Here is a 15,966-nt window from a genome sequence, read left to right on the forward strand (position 1 = left end):
ATAGTTGCGGCCTATGACCCGCAAATCGGAGTATCTGGTGGAGCACTAAGAAGATGAGAGGACGGAAAAATCAGCAGGGAAACCAACTGCGCCGTGGGAGATGCCTCGGAATAGATATTGTGCGGATGAACACTGGTGGCTAGCAAGGAGTCCAGTTGAGACTCTGAAGACGACTCGAAATAATTAGTGTGTATTTGAGCACGAAGGACTGGCAGGGAGTCCCGCTGCATCATGGAAGACAACTGGAAACTGATTTTGCACTGGAACACATAAGAGCATTGTCGAAGCCGATCCGGGAGACGGAATACGGGCTTCACCCCTGAAATTCATCCTGCTACTGCAGCTTCTCCTCATTAGGCATTAGGAGGCGAAATTCCCTTTACGAAACACATCGTTGCCAGGGTATTCCACTATCTCTTCTTAATACCTAGCATTTAAAGAGAGTATGTCACTCTCCATTTTTTCTAAGTCTTCGTTCTATTTTCTCCCACACTCTAAAATTTTATCATTTAGCATAAAAATTTTCAGTTCTTTTCTAATATCTTGATTCCTTAGTCTGCCTTCTATTGTGCAAACCCTGTACTTGTCTCAGGAATTTCTTGTGCCTGAATACGGCTTCCTTGACTTTTGCCAACCACCCTAGTCTCGATTCCATAGCGCAATGTGGGGACTGAAATTGTTTTGTAGAATTCGAGTAGCTGTCCTAGTTCTATTTTTAAGGTTTCTGTTAATTGTTCCACAAAACCGGGCTAAATTTACTAAGCCTCATTTCCATATCTTTGCTGTAGCCTATTTTTGTGTCAGTAAGTAAATTCGTTTCTGAAGGTCTTCTTCTTTACCTGCTAGGATCACTGCATCGTCAGCTTATAGTAAGTTATATAAAAGAGTTGTTCTTTCTAGGTATATACCTTTTAGGAATTCTGTTTTCCATATATGTATTATTTTATGTATCTAAACGTTAAACAAAGTTAGGGAGATGCAGGACTTCTGTCGCACTCATTAGTTAGCTGCTGGCTTAAACGAATGTTGGAAGAGCAAGAGTATCGCCAAAGACTGGAATATTGCTACAGTAAAATTTGTTTATGAAGCATAATAGGAAGTAAACTGGGAATTGAGATGGATCTAAGGTATGAGGATGTACACCAGCGTTGAGACATTGAAGAGCTGTATAGGCGTGAGCGGCAGAGTAGGCTAACAGAAAAGCTCATTGGTACGTGTCACCTTGAAGTACGCATTGACCCTCCAACCTTGTGATGAAGGCAGGCCATGGCTCCTTTTTCGCATGGAATTCTTGAAGTGGTGGTCCAAGCTCGCCCTCGCCTGGTTCCACGTCTGTAGCAGAAGCTACTGTTGCTGTTTCTGGGTTTCTTGGAATAGCGCAGCGTCCATGCGGGCCACAGTTTGAAGAACGGTCTTCTGTACTTGCCGGAGTACTGTAAGTCATCCAGCAGCTGCGTCAGTACTCTTGTTTCTGTGTTAGCAAAGAGAAAATCACCTTAGTACACTTGAACTTTTGCGGTGAAATGGAACCACAGTTCTCAAAATGTCCGTGTATGCCCCGACGGCAATGGGAATATAAACAATAAGTCAAATGATGTCGCCATTGACAAAACAGAGTAACGTGGAAACCAAGTATACTACTCGCTGCCAAATAGTGGAACGAAACACTAGTAATCGTCAACAGTTTTACTGCGCCCCTCGAGGCACAAGAACAACACAGTCCCGATAAACGATGCAAAACAAGTTGAGCACACAGCACATGTGAAAACAACCTCCTGCTTGGAATACGCAAAACAAGTTGAGCAAACAACACCTGAAAAAACAACCTTCTGCGTGGAATACGCTCGTGCCTATCCGTTGAACCAGTATCATATAAACGGGAACGGAAATTAAAAGTCAAGTCACTCAAAACTTGACTGTCGAATGAAAAAAGTCTACTGTGGAGGTAGCATATGGTTGAAAACCTGAGTTCAACGCATAACACCTCGTCCTTAACTGATATATGCTACATGGTAGGACACATGAATAACTGCTTGTCCCAAGCCGTGAGCAATTAACATTTATTTGTAGTTCAGCACAAATATTCAAAACACAACTAAATTGGATTTTTAACTACTGGTGTAAATTCTGTATATACGATGTTCATCAGGAACTAACGATTGATTACCCGACTGCTTATTTAGTCCATGCCTAAGTACAAACTCCTGAAAGATGATATGTTCCACAGAAGGAATCGTGTAGATTACAGTCACGGAATTAATAATGATAGGAATAATAATTCCTAAGTTTCATTAGCTCTGATGCTTAAAGATGATTAGTGAAGCGCATTGGTCACATAATGGAAATTATCACAGAACATAGTTAACCATCTACGTTCCACACAGGATTACCAGTCTCACAGCACTGATCCCTCGGGAAGCCAAGTCGGAAGAGGCAAAGTTCGTTGGCCGACCTCTTGCTGCTCGTAGTGGCTGCGGTGGGGAATCCTCGAGGTCGTGTTGCTGCTGGAACGTCTTGGTGTAGATCCTGGAGATTTATCTGCATCATAACTGCTTATATGGCTCAGCAAACTGAACTGACTAGGTGCCACTGTGGGCACACGCCTGGTAGAGTGACGTCTGTTCGATGCCTGCAGAGCAAGTGAATGACAAAGTAGTGTTCATGATTGTGGCCCGGTTGTGTAGGATGAGCCGGCCAGGGTGGCCGAGCGGTTCTAGGCGCTACAGTCTGGAACGGCGCGACCGCTACGGTCCCAGGTTCGAATCCTGCCTCGGGCATGGCTGTGTGTGATGTCCTTAGGTTAGTTAGGTTTAAGTAGGTCTAAGTTCTAGGGGACTGATGACCTCAGCTGTTAGGGTCCCGTAGTGCTCAGAGCCATTTTTTGTGTAGGATGCGTGCGTCGCTGGTCTCTAGGCTCATGCTCCTCGTGGTGAAGCTTTCGTTGCTTGCTTCTGTGGTGCCTGGTCGAGTTCTGCTTCGAAACAGTCGCTTCTTTTGGCCACAAACTAGCTTCCTGTGATGCAATACTGTTGAAATCAGTATCTGCGAAAGAGGTGTCCGCTACAGAGCTGCAGCACAGGCAACTTGTCGATCATGCCTGTGATGTGGGTAGCCACAGTCGTAGGTGAACGCAGTATATACCGCACTAAGTCTGTTAAATTCGTAATATTATGCTGCCTGCTAATAAATACAAAGATGTCTATCAAGTGCGTAAGTTACTACAGAGGTATCAGCCTGGGGAACATCCTGTAGTTGCTGAAATGCACAATACCCTCAGTCCCGACAGAGACATCATATCACATACACCAACGAACTTTTAGCGGAATGGCAAGGCGAAGGTAAAATCGAGGTTTGAAATGTGTTGAAACGAATGGATGGTGAATTAGAAAAATCACGCACCTTGATATTCACCTATAATTCACCCACATTACCTCAATACATAAAGTCTGGTTTCTTACTTCTTACTGTTAAAGCCGGTCAGCCGATTTCAGTGCCAGAGATTGTGGAAGTTGTGATGTAAGCGCTCATGATCCAGTATTGCCGTGCATCCTACAACCATGTTGTGCTAATTGCTCAGACACACATCCAGGGTGGTGAAAGCAATGCACTCTCTATGTACAGGAAGATTCAGGAGTCTCGAGTCCCTGGTTGGCTACCATACATGGAGGCAAAGCGATTTTTGAAATTATGCGGCCTCCAGTTGCTTTCCTGGAATACCGGATACTGAATGGTTACAACTGTTTCCATTCTTTGGTGAAATGTGGAGGAATATATGGTGCATTCGGAGGGGTTGGGCCTCCAATTGCTTTCCTGGAATACTGGATACTGAATGGTTACAACTGTTTCTATTCTTTGGTGAAATGTGGAGGAATATATGGTGCATTCGGAGGGGTTGGGGTTATCGGTGTTGGGGGGGTCTAAGTGCATGTGCCTCGATGGGCGCACTTTGGACCCTCGGGCTGTTTCCATTCTCTCGTGAAGTGTGGGGGAATATATGGTGCGTTCGGGGGAGTTGGGGCTGTCGGTACGGGGGGGCCTATGTGCGCGTGCCTTCGATAGGCGCACTTTGGGCTTTCCCATAATCCTGTGTTGCCCATGTTTGGTGGTCTTCTCGTGGGGGTGGGGCGGGCGTGGCGCCAGTGATCCCTCGTCAGCCTCACCACTCCGTCATAAGCCACAAGCGGCTGCAATTGCAGTATATGCGCCATCTCCTCTTCTAGTAAGCTCTGTGCACCTTCAACTGCAGGAAACACTAGACACACAGCACTTACCGATATGGCGAGGCGACTATCCCAGCCATTCCTGTTACTAGATGAAAGTTGTGGTGTCACCGCCAGACACCACACTTGCTAGGTGGTAGCCTTTTAAATCGGCCGCGGTCCGCTAGTATACGACGGACCCGCGTGTCGCCACTATCAGTGATTGCAGACCGAGCGCCGGCACACGGCAGGTCTAGAGAGACTTACTAGCACTCGCCCCAGTTGTACAGCCGACGTTGCTAGGAAAGGTTCACTGAGAATTACGCTCTCATTTGCCGATACGATAGTTAGCATAGCCTTCAGCTAAGTCAATTGCTACGACCTAGCAAGGCGCCATTTATCCTTTGCTATGTATCTAATGAAGCATGTACAGCAACAAGACCAATGTTCACCAATTGTGGATTAAAGTTAAGTATTCCAGCAGCTACGTACTTTTCTTTATAGCATTCATTACGTATCCTGTTTCAGACCTCACGCCAGCCTGCGTGAGTTTACTTTCGGTTACCCGTCACTGTGAATTGGCTGTCTTGCCAGTCCACAACAAAAGTAATGTCTCACGATGGACTCTGGGGCTCTTCTACCATCCGCTAGTGTTGGAGGACATCTCCATACTGGGGAAATGACGCAACTTCTGCACGGCCACTACGTCGTTCTCCCCTATAGATTTCTCCTTATGCTGTCTGGCTCTCAAAGCTACCATTACGTAGGAAGTGGCCAACGATCTACACTCAGGTGTCCACTCTCCCATCTGGCTTTAGCTAGCTAGGACTACAGCACCCGCACGGAAGGCCACCTAAGTGGATGTTCAGCGGAGCGAACTGGCCGCTAAACAGTCAACTGACTGTATTCCAGCACTCTTGCTGCACCAAGTAGTGGGTGGATCACACCACAAATCTGATGCACCACTCTGCTGCTTCCTTCATTCTTCCATCTTTTAGATAGCCTAGAAGAAGAGCCATAGGTTAGCAGGACGAGGAATGTCGGCTAGCGATTAGAAACAGGTGACCTGCGTTGCTCAGGTTTGAGAACAATCCAAGTTGAGATCATCTAAGATCCCTTCAACAAGTAAGGGCTAAAGCTATGTGGGACCTATGTGGTGAGGAAGCGTTGTGATCAGGAGGTCGCGCGTTGAGTGAGGGTGAGTGGTACAGTGCACGCCCGGAGGTGTCAGTGATATAGTGGTATTTAGTTTAATAGCATTGTTTATCAACGGTATAAGTATTTCTAGAGCTGACGTCGGCGGCCGAGCGTTGGCGCATGTGTCATGAAGGAGAGCTGATGCCTCATCAGCGGATCGTGAAGTTGCAACGTCAGTGCTACGACTGCGTGTTGTGTTTGTGTTTGGGGGGGTGGGGGTGAGGTAAGGAAGACGCTGCCCGGCCGAAACGCACAATGGGGGCAGATCCCAAAAGGCTGACCAAAAGTCGAAAACGTTATAAATTCGGCAGAAAGTCAGTCCTCGGGGGTGTTCCGGGTCGCTGATTATGAATCCGAAGTCAAAATTTGAAATAAAAACAAAATGGCGGATTTAACACCAATCACTTTTATAGAGAGAAAATACAAAACATATCTATATGCTGTATAATACGAGTACAATAAAGCATACAGTCGGTTGAGTCAAAGTTCATAGGTCGTCATCCGAAGAATGAGTTGATTCACAGTCAGTTGATTCAAGTTTTGAATCGCTGGAGCTTACTGTACTTGTTGGTATACGTCGCTCAACTAACATTGAAACTGCTTCTGAGAGCAACGACTTCGAGTTTTTTCGAGGTAGTTGACGCAAAATTAAAATAAATGGATCGGATCTTAATAATAAGTGAAAAAAATGTCTTCCATTGTTTTGGCTCGAGAACACTTTCTTGCAAAATCTTGACGAAACTTTTTAATGTCTTTATTAGTAGACTCTTAGGCGTCTTCAGACATCTGCCCTATCGGCAATACCGATGAGTTTATCACTACTCCTCCATGAATCAATAACTTATGTACCGAAGTTGGCATGCACAACCCTTCGCATTACTGCACAAAGTAGCAAGCTGTCTGTAAGGCATGAACTTGAATCTTATGAAACCGATTTCATGGGCACTCGAGATTGTTTGCAATATCACATGGGAACCCTTGATCAAGTCCTCGTCTACCCCTGTTGTAGCAGCAGAAATGCTTGAGTTTTCGAGAAATCTTCGAGCGGTATTCCCACAATTCGAACCATCAAAACCAGGCTTTAGTCGATCATCTATCAGACCTAATTCCATACGGGAACGCTTCTGTATATTGGTTTTTCGGATCTTTGCTTGTTCCTTTTCTTTATCACTGCTCGGTTGCCAGTTTTTAATTACAAGCTTATATGCTAAATGCAAACAGCATTCGAAAAACCGTATCCACGCACGCAAGGTTGACAATCCCAACTGTAGATGATTTTCAGAGACTTCATTTTCTAATATTAAGTCAAAATTGTCAAATTCTTTTGCAGTTGCATTGAGCAGACATACTATGCGTGATAGCATTTCAAACTCTACCGTCTGTCATGGTGAAAGTAAGTCGGAAAGAAACTCTTAATTCTTTTCCATCTACTATCTTTTCGAAAGGGACAAGATTTTTCTCTTCTTGTTCAACGCATTTCATTTCCTCACGAGTTGCTTCAGAACTCTCGCGAAAAAACTGTATTCTAGTCGGTCTTCAAAAGCGAGGAGATGACAGCCTAGGATTTTTCCATACAACTATCCTTGCGTTTGTTTCTTGGTAGTCTGATACAAGTTGCAGTGGAACGATTGAGGCAAAAAAAATTAGCCTCTGACTTTCTTCCATCATTAGTTGTGAAATTTTATTTGTACGTAATTTGGCCAGAAGTACCATCACAGCCATACTTGCAAATTAAATCCAAGTTGCGAACATTTTCAGCAGACAAACTTTTGACAACACCCATTTGTTTTAATAATACTCTATCAGCTGTGTGATTCAGCAATGCCTGCAATTTTACCACAGTACTATATCCAGTAACAGAAATATCTGACTTAGGCGGATAACATTTGAGCTTAGCTTGATACAGCAATTTATACGGTGAAAATAAGTCACAGCTGTTCTCTTTGCTTCTATAAAGAAGCCCGTGATAGTGCCATTTAGATAATTTTAGTTTTAAAATTCAGAATATTTTTACAGAAATTTGCCTTCATTTCTCGGGTACTTGCTGCCACTTTTGTGCAAGTCATGCAACAACTTGGGGAGGGCAGGTTTTACATTGTCTGATAGAGCGAAGGGGCGTTGAAATTTAGCAGACATGAAATTTTGGAACACTGCGCACACTTGAGTAACTTTCTCATTCAAATGACCTTTCAATATCGAAAAAAATTCCCCTCTTGTCAGGCCACACGCTTCATCTTCATTAGCGACAGATTCTGAAATTGAAAATCTATATAAGTGGATAATTCTATATTTTACCTCGTTACCATTATTCATTCCAAAATATTATTTGAAAAGGATAAGATTACATTCATAAAAGTGAATTACGTATCACAGAACTCGAAATACAACGAACATCGCAGATAAATTCAAGAAAAAGCTCAATTTCCGCTTCGTTGATGTACGAAATTCAGCTAACTATGTTTTGATTGCAAGAATTCATACTAATGATACAGGTGCAGCTATATGCAGTAAGTTTTAATTTTTTCCATTCAATAATAGTTCCATCTACAACATGCGATCGGTCAGATCGTTGAACTCTGGCGAACTTATAAACTTTTCGTGTTTAAAATTTTCCTTTGTAATTTTCCGTTCATTTACGCATAAGTGATTCATTTATTTTTATCGCAGGGACTAGTATTATTAATTTTATGTTAGACAATAATTTTCTAATTACTTGCGGCTGTTGATTCCATCCTTAAGAATTGAAATCGATTAATTTTTAGATATTTGGCGTCCTGTCGAATGTAGCGTTGAAATATTTGCTCATTGCGCGACACGTCTAGCTTTCTGAAGGGTTCCCTTTCAACTGTCCTACAATAGCAGGTGTAGAGGATAGGGGCTCTGGCGACCGAAGTTCGACCTTTAGACCCTTACCCAACCAAACCCTCCATTAGAAATTGCCGGAAATTGAACTTTATTGCCGCGCGGGATTAGCCGAGCGGTCTAAGGGTGCTGCAGTCATGGACTGTGAGGCTGGTCCCAGCGGATGTTCGAGTCCTCCCTCGGGCATGGGTGTGTGTGTTTCTCCTTAGGATAATTTAGGTTAAGTAGTGCGTAAACTTAGGGAGTGATGACCTTAGCAGTTAAGTCCCATAAGATTTCACACACATTTGAACATTTTTTGAACTTTATTATTCGACTTTTGGCCAGCTTTTTGGCATATGGCCCCACTGTGAGACGTTCCGCAGTGACCTACTACGGCTCCCACTTCAGCGATGTTGAAGGCAACTTGTTGCGCGCTCAGTTGGGCTGATAACTGTGGTCCAGCATGTCGATTTTCGTGAAGAGTAGGCCCTGGTCGGTCAACATGGATCGTCGAAGACTGCAGCAGATGCTCATGAGTCGCCCAGGAGGCTAGGTGGATACACCTAGCCTCGGCGATGGGAAGACGGGCAGCTTGAAGATCATCCATGATGACCCAGTAGTGGAGGAGGATTGGGCGCACACCGATTTCCTCATTCGCGGTGGTCCAACAGGCAGCGTCGACAGACCTCGGCTGTGGTGTGCATCACGCTGGTTTCATGTCGGTTTTCAAATAGCAAACCATCATAGCCAGCCTGTCGTGGTTTCACTGAAACCGAGCAGGTGCCATTTTCTCTGGTTCTGGCGTTGCAGACAGATTGGCTGCACGACATAATGTGCTCTTCATCTCTCTGAAAGCCTCTCTGCTTAAAGTGCCGAGACCTCGCCTATGTCAGCGCTCCTTGTATGGCTGTGGTAATCCAATAATAGTTCCGGGTCACCGTTTGATTCTGCAGTGGCTCTCGGGTGGTGTAGTTACGTAGCGTGCATTGTCAAGTAGCATAGCAGCACTTGCGTTTCTTTCTGCCCTCTTCTGAGGGCTATTGCATAGGCGGTACGGCCTGTTGACTCACCGATTGGAACACCAGCCCTGTGCTACCCTTCTCCATTCTTTGCTCTCCTGGCTTTGAGTGCCATGGATCCGTCTACATCTTCTTGCTCGTAGGAGCTGACTTCCATACATCGTTTCCTAAGTCTATATCATTATCCTTAAGTTTTGTTTCTTACAAGTTACACGATTTTTCAGTTTTTTTAATCTACATTTCACAGCTTATGTTCGTTAACCACTCGATTGGTAACTGATGAGTCGGCTGACTTTGAGGACAGATATTTCTACGTCTGGGGCAAAATTAACATACGAGAACTACTATCAGAAACACTGCAAGACTAGTGGTCGTAATTTTTGTGGTTTTCAGGATGCAGGGTGTTGTTAAGGACAGTTATATTTTGCGTTGGCAGTACCTGGAAAGGTGTCTCTGGCCAGTACAATGCAGAGACGATGAATTGGAGTACAGTCGTACATCTGAGAGTAGATGTGAAGCGAAAGTCCGTACCGCTTATATCATAAGTCATGCCGTTCCCTAATATCACGTAATTCGGACTTCACCATGCTATGAGGCTTTCTTTTCTTATAGCAGTTCATAATTACAGCTTTCAGTGCAGTGATTAAGTATATCCAATGTACTTCTCCACTGACGCTGTGAAGCAACATGGATTACTGCTATCCACCGGCTGTTCGTGGTGATCCGTCACCTAGGGAAAGGAACTTCCGCGTTCGTGGTGATCCGTCACCTAGGGAAAGGAACTTCCGCTATTCCCTCCCTCCTCCTATTATACCTTCCGCCTACTGCTGATCTATAAACTCCTCCTCGTGAAAAAAAATAAGTGTTACTTTATCGTCAGTGTTTCCTGGAGTATTCTGTATTATTCTTTAATCACTTCGTCGCGGAGCTTGGCGATGAACCCGTTGATTCTCCGCAGTCTGCACTTTCAACCAGAATAGCCTACTGGGATCCAATGTTCGTGTCCACGGAAGAATAATTCTACCGTCGTGCTTCATGGCAGCCATATTCGGTGACACCACTCTGCTCGTTTTACATGGAAGATTACGGTTAGTATAGCTAGCAGCTACGAGTCGTGGCATGGAATATCAGAAGCTTGAACGTGATAGGGAAACTATAAAATCTTGAAAGCGAAATGCAAAGGCTCAGTCTAGATATAGTAGGGGTCAGTGAAGTGAGATGGAATGACGTCAATGATTTCTGGCCACATGAGTATACGGTAATATCAATAGCAGCAGAAAATGGTGTAACAGGAGTAGGATTCCTCATGAATAGGAAAGTAGGTCAGACAGTGTTACCGTGAACAGTTCAGTCATAGGGTTATTATTATCAGAGCCGCGAGGGATTAGCCGAGCGGTCTGAGGCGCTGCAGTCGTGGGCTGTGGGGATTGGTCCTGGTGGAGGTTCGAGTCCTCCCTCGGGCATGGGTGTGTGTGTTTGTCCTTAGCATAATTTAGGTTAAGTAGTGTGTGAACTTAGGGAGTGGTGACCTTAGCAGTTAAGTCCTATAAGATTTCACACACGTTTGAACATTTTTTTTTTACTATCAGAATCGACAGCAAACCAACAACGACAACGACAGTTCATGTATACATGAGCGGTCGCAAGCTGAAGATAAAGGGATAGAAAAACTATATGAAGATATTGAAGAGGTAATACGATACGCAAAGGCAGATCAAAATCTAATAGTCATGGGAGACTGGAATGCAGTTGTAGGGAAAGGAATACAAGAAAAGGTTACAGGATAATATAGGCGTGGGACAAGGAATGAGAGAGGAGAAAGACTAATTGAGTTCTGTAAGAAATGTCAGCTACTAATAGCGAAGACTCTGTTCAAGAATCACAAGAGGAGGAGGTACATACGCTAAAGGCAGCGTGGTATGGGAAAATTTCAGTTAGATTACATCATGGTCAGACAGAGATTCCGAAATCAGATACTAGATTGCAGGACGTACCCAACAACAGATATAGACTCAGATCACAATGCAGCAGTGATCAAGTTTAACAAATTAGTCAGCAAGAATTAGTACATAAAGAAGTGGAGTACGGAAATAGTAAGGAATGACGACATACGCTTGAAGTTCTTTAAGGCTATAGATACGGCAATAAGGAATAGCTCAGTAGGCAGTACAGTTGAACAGGAATGGACATCTCTGAAAAGGGCACGCACAGAAGTTGGAAAGAAAAACATACGTACCTGCCAAGGAACCATTCGTAACAGAAGAAATTCTTCAGTTGATCGATGAAAGAAGTAAATAAAAAAGTGTTCAGGGAATTTCAGGAATACAGAAATACAATTCGCTGAGGGATGAAATAAATAGGAATGCAAGGAAGCTAAGACGGAATGGCTATATGAAAAATAAGAAGAAACTGAAAAAGAAATGATTGTGGGAAGACTGACTCATAATATAGGAAAGTCAAAACAACGTTCGGTGAAACTAAGAGAAAGGGTGGTAACATTAAGAGTGCAACTGGAATTCCACTGCTAAATGCAGGGGAGAGAGTAGATAGGTGTGGTAGAGGAAAAAACATGAGACGGTTTAGAAGACATAGGTGATCCAGTATTTGAATCAGAATTTAAAGAGGTCTTTGGAGGATTTAAGATCAAATAACACAGAAGGGATAGATAACATCCCACATGAATTTCTAAAATCGTTGAGGGAAGTGACAACAAAACGACTATTCACGTTGGTGTGAAGAATGTATGAGTCTGGCGACATACCATCTGACTTTCGGAAAGATATCATCTACACACTTCCGAAGAATGCAAGAGCTGCCATGAGCGAGAATTATCACACAATCAGATTATCAGGTCATGCACCCGAGTTGCTAACAAGAATATTACACAGAATAATGGAAAAGAAAATTAACGATTTGGCTTTAGGAAAGGTAAAGGCACCAGAGAGGTAGTTCTGGCATTGAGGTTGACAATGGAAGCAAGACTAAAGAAAAAGTGAGACACATACATGAGATTTGTCGACCTAGAAAAAGCGTTCGACAATATAGCGTAATATACAATATGTACAAGAGCCAAGAGGGAATAATAAGAGTGGGCGATCGAGAAAGACGAAAGTAATGAGAACTAGCAGAAATGAGAACAGCGAGAACTTAACATCAGATTTGATGATCACGAGGTCGTTGAAGTTAAGGAATTCTGCTATCTAGGCACCAAAATAAACCATGACGGACAGAGTAAAGAGGACATCAAAGACATACTAGCACTGGCAAAAAGGGCATCCTGGCCAAGAGAAGTTTGCTAGTATCAAACATAGGCCTTAATTTGAAGAAGAAATTTCTGAGAATTTACATCTGGAGCACAGCATTGTGTGGTAGTGAAACATGGACTGTGGGAAAACCAGGACGGAAGAGAATCGAAAGATTGAGATGTGGTGCTATAGAAGAATACTGAAAAGCAGGTGAACTGACAAGGTAAGGAATGAGGAGGTTCTGTGGAGAATCGGAGAGGAAAGGAATATGTGGAAAACACTGACAAGGAGAAGGGACAGGATGATAGAACATCTGTTAAGACATCAGGGAATGACGTCCATGGTACTGGAGGGTGCTGCAGAGGTCAAAAACTGTAGAGGAAGACAGAGACTGGAATTCATCCAGCAAATAATTGAGAAATTAGATTGCAAGTGCTACTCAGAAAAAGGTAGCAGCTCTGGCATTTTAGGACAATCCAAAGTTCATAATTCAGGTTCGTGATAGGATCTCTACTGTCCCGCGCTTGTAATCGAATCATCAGATGCACATGCTTCTTGTTTTCTATTCTGTCAAACAGTCACTGTAATCGAGATAATTCCATAACGTCAAATGTGCGATTATTAGCAATTCCGATTCCTTCTAGTAATTTTGCCAACCACTAGTTCCATTTTTCTAAATCTCATGGTTAAGTTTAAGTCTATGTTTGTAACTTTGGTGAAGTCAAAATTGATTCAAAGTCATTCCTGTTTTCATGCTTTCTTTTGTAATATGTATTATCACAGTTAATATTTTTTAATGAAAATATAAAAATTCTCCATCTTAAATTCATTGCTAGGGCCACAATACTTCATAGCGAAAATCAATCCGTTTGTGTAAATTAACTCAGCGGGATTTTGCAAGCTTATTCTTAGTTAAAATATTATCTGCGCTATTTCACATTATCGAAAGATTTTTCTTGTTTAACGAGTCCTGGGAACGTGTCTTGATTTTTTAGGTCTTGCTTCCATTACTAACAACCATGTCAGAACTGCCTCTCTGGTACCTACATATATCATTCAAATGGCCCCGCTGTTGATGATTCGGCGAACTGTGACATCTGAGCCTGACCGCATAGGTATTTTTCATACCTTTAACATGGGCCCGTACCAGCTCCTTCGGGTTATTTTGAGAGTGGTACTGTGGAGGGTGCACTACCTCACGTTCCATTTCTTTTACAGTTTGTCTACTTCATATAATTTCTTAGCACCTCTTACGTTTTATTTGAATGAAAACTCATCTCTGTTCGGAGCAGGACAAGTGAATCACCCTTTCTATGCAGTCATTGTGTGATATCTACTTTACACCAGTTTGAAGATACCGGTATGTTAACTTGTTTGGAATGACAGCTAACATCCATTATAATAACGCAGCCTTCTTCTACAGAGAGTAAAACTTTATCAAATCAGTTTGTAGAGGTAGTCATTCATTTCCGACGCAATCGCATTCAGTAGTAGTGCTTACGCTCACATAACAGGAGTCCAGTTTCTGAGATAAAACCTGTATTTAAGTAACCAGCATGAGCCACAATGAGCCAATTCCTTCTACATCTACATCTACATTTATACTCCGCAAGCCACCCAACGGTGTGTGGTGGAGGGCACTTTACGTGCCACTGTCATTACCTCCCTTTCCTGTTCCAGTCGCGTATGGTTCGCGGGAAGAACGACTGTCTGAAAGCCTCCGTGCGCGCTCTAATCTCTCTAATTTTACATTCGTGATCTCCTCGGGAGGTATAAGTAGGGGTAAGCAATATATTCGATACCTCCTTGGAGTTGAGCCAAATATACAGGGTGTCCCAGGAGAAAAGATCAATATTCGGGGCCATGACAGGAATGCTCATCCAAAACAAAAAGACTTCATATGGGCATAAGCCTTCCACCGAATGGTTTTCGAGACAGAACACATTTAACATAGATCTGTTTTTGGGCTGTTGGTGTCAACGTACGTGTCTTAGCCTCCCAATGTCTTCGACGTTTTGTTGTAGCCCAACCTGCCTCTTTGCTTTCATCCTGCTTGCTAAGGATATCTTTCTGCCAGTAAACGAGCCCGTTGAACGCGCAGTTGTCCGTGGTGCTTTGTGAGTGAAGTAGAGTGAGGGATTGAGAGTGCACCAGAGAGAAGCATCGGTTAACTGTATTTATACACTCGCTGGCTAAAATGCCACACATGTGCATTAATTAGGAATGTGAAGATATGGTGTAAGTATACAGCTTCTGCGATGGTAGCGTTCTTGCTGCTGTTGAGGAATACCGTCGACGTTTTCTGAGACGTCGAATTTCTGATCGTAGAGGGTTCACCTGTATGTTCAGCTGTTCTTCCAAGTTCACTTTTATCTTCTGACCGTGTAGTTCCATAACCTGTGCAGAATTGTAACACCTTGTTGAAATGGTGCAGCGTAGATCTGTCACCAGCACACGGCGACTTTCTGAACATATTAGTAACCCACTAACAGATGTATATTGAACATTACATTCAGGAAGCTTGTACCCGTTTGACATATAACGTGTCCACATTCTTCACCCTTGCGACAATGCCACACGATTTGAAAATTGTCACTGGTGAAATGATGATCGTAATTTGGTTCCACTGATACCGTTCACTAATGAAGCCACATTTACACTGAATGGAATCAACAGCACATGCAATATTCGTCGACGATCGCAGGAAATTCCGCACACTATAGTGGAAACCAATTTCCAGGTTATTCGTTGATCTATTATGGATCGTGGGACGACGGCTCGCATTATCTTCATGATGCAATAATTTACCAAAAGCCGTATGTATTGTAGAAATTTATTTTATTGTATGAACTTCTATGTGCTACCAGTTTCGGCATTATATTGATGCCATCTTCAGGACCCACTCGTCATGGTCGTAAAATCGCTATACACGTAAGGAGCCATATAACTGGATCCGTGAATCAAATCGTCCTGCAACAGCTCTTGGTGGCCAGGCTACACTGACTCAGTCGCCTGAGGGTACGTCTCAGACGCACTTACCCTAATTGCTGGGTTGGTTGTGGTAGTAAAATTAACTGGCCACCAAAATCGTCAGACCTTACGCCATTAGATTTTTGTTTATGGTGTTGGATGAAGTCTGAGGCGTACAAACGAAAGGTGAGCACACGGGATGAACTGCCTGGTCGCATTGTGGACGTTCCTGCCCTGACTGACGGACGTGCAGAGGCACTCCGGCAAGCAGCACAACACCCTCTCCCGTGAGAGCACAAATGCATGGAAGTAGACAACGGGATGTTCAAACATTTATTGTGAAGTGTATCAGAGCTGTAAAGTGACGAGTACGATAATGCTTGCAGATGAGTGTGTTAAAACAGATGAATATGTATTTTTCAATTGATACTTTGTAAAACGCTTGTTGTAACACAATGCATACTTAAAGTGTTCTGTCTCAGAAAACCATTC

The sequence above is a fragment of the Schistocerca serialis genome, chromosome 8 (assembly GCF_023864345.2).
Source record: "Schistocerca serialis cubense isolate TAMUIC-IGC-003099 chromosome 8, iqSchSeri2.2, whole genome shotgun sequence".
In the NCBI taxonomy this organism is placed as follows: domain Eukaryota; kingdom Metazoa; phylum Arthropoda; class Insecta; order Orthoptera; family Acrididae; genus Schistocerca; species Schistocerca serialis.